This window comes from Terrapene carolina, unplaced genomic scaffold (assembly GCF_002925995.2).
Source record: "Terrapene carolina triunguis isolate 2854851 unplaced genomic scaffold, T_m_triunguis-2.0 Scaffold629, whole genome shotgun sequence".
Taxonomy (NCBI): domain Eukaryota; kingdom Metazoa; phylum Chordata; order Testudines; family Emydidae; genus Terrapene; species Terrapene triunguis.
Genome location: NW_020664980.1, coordinates 5503842 through 5508885, shown reverse-complemented (window position 1 = coordinate 5508885; position 5044 = coordinate 5503842).

The window sequence follows — 5044 nt, the reverse complement described above, 5'->3', positions numbered from 1 at the left end:
AATCAAGGTACTACAGCGTGCCACCTCAAATGGAATTACCCAAACAATTCACAATAGTGGATTAGTTTTGATTAAACAATAGAACAAGTTTATTTAAATACAAAGAGATTTTAAATGAGTACAAGGCATTAAAGTCAGAAATGGTTACAAGCAAATGAAAATAAAATACTTCCTAGTACTAAACTTAACAAACTAGATTTGGTTTAAGCTGATGTTCTTACCACAGGTTTTCAGGACAATGCCGACCAAATTCTCAGGCCAGGATCTGCTCAACAGCTATTTTTTTTTCCGTTGTCTTAGTAGAAAAGAGAGGGAGAGATAACTTGGGGGTTTTTTGCCCTCACTTTTATAGTTCAATCACCCTTTGAAATGCCTTGTTCTGAGAGTGACCTCTAGATAAAGTTCTTTCCAGCTGAGAGCAAGGAAACATGAAGTCTAATGAGGAAGAAGTGTTATGCTGTTTCTTTTCACCTGTGTGTGCTGAAATGCAAATATTTTTTGTCTTCTTTCTTCCTGCTCTTGCTGTTTGAGGATTCATTACAGCTTATTTGCCAATTAAGGGAAACACACATCCCTTTGTTTAAGACAGGTTTGTTTGACCAGTTCTACCTAATTGGGGCTACATGAGTTTGAACACGCCTTTAACATCAGACATGGGGGATTTCATAACTTTACACACCATATTGCTATGTACAAGGATATTCAAATGTGTTTTCATGCAGAAGTGGGATGAATAGTAGAAATATCAATCTTTGTTTTCTTTTGGAATGGAAAGTTCAGAAAAACTATGATACAGCAATGTCAAAACGTTTCATTTCGGCTTGGTTCAGTATTAATCTATGTCACCTTGAGCTGCTGTGGTGCCTCATGGGAGTTGTAGGTCAGGTGCCACATATCCCCATTCTCCTCTGTGGTCTAGACCAGTGGTTCTCAAACTAGGGCTGCCGCTTGTTCAGGGAAAACTCCTGGCGGGCCGGGCCGGTTTGTTTACCTGCCACATCCACAGGTTCGGCCGATCGCGGCTCCCACTGGCCGCGGTTCGCTGCTCCGGGCCAATGGGGGCTGTGGGAAGTGGCGTGGACTGAGGGATGTGCTGGCTGCCCTTCCAACAGCCCCCATTGGCCTGGAGCAGTGAACCGCCAGTGGGAGCCGCGATCGGCCGAACCTGCAGATGCGGCAGGTAAACAAACCGGCCCGGCCCGCCAGGGGCTTTCCTTGAACATGCGGCTCACCGGCTTTGAGAACCACTGGTCTAGACTGTACGTCTTCCATGATGCACCATGGTCCTGGGACTCCCATGAGGTCCACAGCTGTGCCCATGGAAAATGTTGATTTTGTGGAAATTGCATTTCCTGTTCAAAACGCATTTTTATGGAGAATTCTTGACCAGCTCTAATATCTATCTATGCATATGGCCCCATCTCCATAGACCAGCGGTTCTCAAACTGTGGGTTGGGACCCCAAAGTGGGTCACAACCCCATTTTAATGGGGTTGCCAGGGCTGGTGTTGGACTTGCTGAAGCCCCCCGTGCCCCACCACCCAGGGCTAAACCTTGAGCTTCAGCCCTGGGTGGAGGGGCTCAGGTTACAGGCCCCCCGCCTGGGGCTGAAGCCCTTGGGCTTCAGCTTTGGCCCCCCCCCACACTCCTGGGGTCATGTAGCAATTTCTGTTATCAGAAGGGGGTTGTGGTGCAATGAAGTTTGGAAACCCCCGCCATAGACTCATGGTGATGAGTATCTGAGCCCTGCACAAATACCAGTGAATTTATCCCACAACACTTCTCTGAGGAAGGACAGTATTATCACCCCCACTTTACAGGCAGGGGACTGATGGACAGGAGTAGATGACTTGTCTAAGCCACTCAAGATACCTGTTGCAGACCTAGATTTCCCAAGCCTCCTGCTTTCTCGTGTGTCCAAATGCTGCCATTGCCTTTGTCTCAAAATGCATCATCACACTGGACTCCTGCCTGGAAACAGAAATAGGAGTAATATTTAGGACTTATTTACACACATTTCTCTTTGCAACACCCTGAGTAGGCAGGCAAGAATTATTATCCCCATTTTACAGATGAATAAGCTGAGGCACACCATTGGTGACTGGCCCACGACAACAGAACAAGCTGGTGACAATGCTGGGATTAGAACATTAGTGTTCTTGGTTCCTATTCCCAGGATAAAGCCACTCGCCCATACTATTCCTGAAATAGCTAATAATGCCACGGAGCTTTCTTTAATTATAACTTTGAAGAAATATAACTGTGACAATGGTCATGTGGAAAAATAAGCATCTTAAAATAATAACTATGAGTGGATGTGTGGTGCTCTCTCTCTCTCTCATACAAACGCTCTCCCTCTCTCTCTTCTGAGTTTGGCAGTATCTGGTAGAACCATGCTCCTAGTAGCTCTCTTTTTTATAACCATGACTACATGAACCTAGATAACGTGAATAAAACAGTAACTTGACACCCTGACAGCAAATCATGTGATTTCAAAGAAGAAACTCAACTGTGGTCAGGCAGCAGGCAGTGACATAGTTGGCTGCCGTGAAAGGCCTTATAGAAGAAAAGTGTTTGCTGTTCCTTTAAATGTGTAAGTTAAACATTAAATTATATAGTATCGTGTTATCTTTGGAGTCAGGTAGGCTGGGTCACCTAGCCATAGATCTCCTGTAAATTTGTATTATCAGGCTGGCAAACATAGTTTATGTTTCCAGGAAATCACAGGAAAGCAGAAAATTGGAAGGCAGAGCTAAACTACAGACCAGCTAAGGAGTTTGCCTTGGGTAGACAAGGCAAATAATTCCTGGGTTAATGAAGCTGAGCATAAAAGCCCTATTCCAAACCCATAAGAGCAGTACAATTATCTGACGTGACTCCAGATGTTCTCCTGGGCTTGGCTCGTCGTCCATGAACAGAGGCGCATTGGTTTCAGGCTACAGCCCTGTCTGATTGGACCGCTGTTACACATCAGACTAGTTTTCTGGCCTGTATCAGCAGAATTTCCTGAGCACTCTCTGGGTACATCTACACTACAGGGGGGAGTCGATTTAAGATACGCAAATTCAGCTACGTGAATAGCGTAGCTGAATTCGACGTATCACAGCCGACTTACCCCGTTGTGAGGACGGCGGCAAAATAGACTTCTGCGGCTTTTTGTCGGCGGCGCTTACTACCACCTCCGCTGGTGGAGTTAGAGCGCTGATTCAGGGATCGATTGTCGCGTCCCGACGGGACGCGATAAATCGATCCCCGAGAGGTCGATTTCTACCCGCCGATTCAGGCGGGTAGTATAGACCAGACCTCTAGCAGATGCAACACAGATATTCCCAAACCAGAATATAACCAGCCTCCCCAGCTGCAGTTGGCTGTGTTCTAGCTTGCTTTCTGCATGATGCAAATGTGGCGGGCATTGAGAAGGAGTTTCAATAGGCTCTCAGTTTCTAATGGGGTTGGGGGTCTTGTATTGCAAAATTTCAGAGCAGCGTGGGATTTTAACTATGTGCTTTCCATTGACTATAGTGGGCTTCTTGCAGCCAAAACCTATACATGCAACTTATGGCCAACTAGTCTTCATGCCATTGTTCCAACTGCTTTTTCATCCAAAGGCCAAACGCTCTGCTGACACAAATGGGTGCAACTCCAAATGTGGCCCCAGGATTCTAGCTTTGTCCTGTTTCCAAACAATCGCAGCACAGAGCTGGTCAACTTAATTGGAGTTTTATTGTTGAAAAATGGCTTATTAAATAAAAATAAAATTCAGGGTTTCAACTTTTTCTATTAACATGTTTCTCAGAATTTTTCATTTATCATTGCTGAGTGTTTGGTTTTGCCTCCTTTGTTTTTCTTTTTTCATCTTTCCTTTTGGGTTTTCCCCCATCATTTTTGAAAAGTTGAGGGGAAATTTCCGTTTTCAAAAATTGACTTGAAAAATATTTCATGAGCGTTTTTTGAAAATATAAAAAAACAAAGGCAGAACACACACAACTTTAAACTTTTGAAATGGAGAAATTATTCTTTTATTTTTCAACCAGCCTTTTTGCCAGCCTTACAAAAGCTGTGCAAAGGTTTGTACGTCTCCATTATTTTTCGTTCCCATCCCTTTGGAAAAACTACAGCTTCTGATATCATTGCTGCACTTACAGTTCTCTGAGTCATCTCTCTGAGCAGGTCTAGACCACACAGTGGAAAAAGCACCTGTACCCAGTCTATACTAACAATGGAGCTACACCAGTGGCGGGAGAGAATTCGCCAAAATTCTCAGTGTAGACATGGTCTAGTTGGGAGGGCTGGCAATGGTTTAACTCTCAATGTCAGTGGATTTTGGTCAGTCTGGATTTGCGTTCCATCTTGTATGAATACCCCTAATGGTCCCAAATTTTGGACAGCTCCATTCACTGATCTGCTATTCTGAACTGAAAGAGACTGGTTAAAAAGAGGCACAAATATGGAACAACTGCAAAGCCATACAGTACATGGTCATTTAACTATATTGGTCCCCCAGGTCTAGGTGGTGAAGAACAGAGTGCAACTCAAGATGTATATTAGGGTTACCATATTTTAAAAAAACAAAAAGAGGACACGCCACGGGGCCCCGGCCCCGCCCCAATTCCGCCCCTAGCCCCGCCCCAACTCCACCCCTTCCCCGCCCTGGCCCCACCCAACTCCGCCCCTTCCCCAACGTCCCCGCCCAAACTCCTCCCCCTCCCCTGAACGCTCCGCCCCCTGTTCCTCCCCCTCCCCTGCTTCCCGTGAATCAAATGTTCATGGGAAGCCTGAAACAGGCAGGCAGCAGGTAAGCTGGGGCTGGGGCGGGGCGGGGGGGCGTGAGGAGGCGTGGTCCAGTCCAGCCCCACCGGCCGAGCGGCTCTGGCCCCGGTGTCTCCGGCCTGTCCCGGCTCGGCTCAGGCCCTGGGGCGCCGGCCCCAGTTCCGGCCGAGCGGCTCTGGCCCGCCCCAGCCCTGGCGACTCCAGCCAGCGACCCGGCGACCGAGCACCCCCAGCCCCACTCCCAGCAGCTCTGGCCTGGCTCGGCTCGGCCCCCG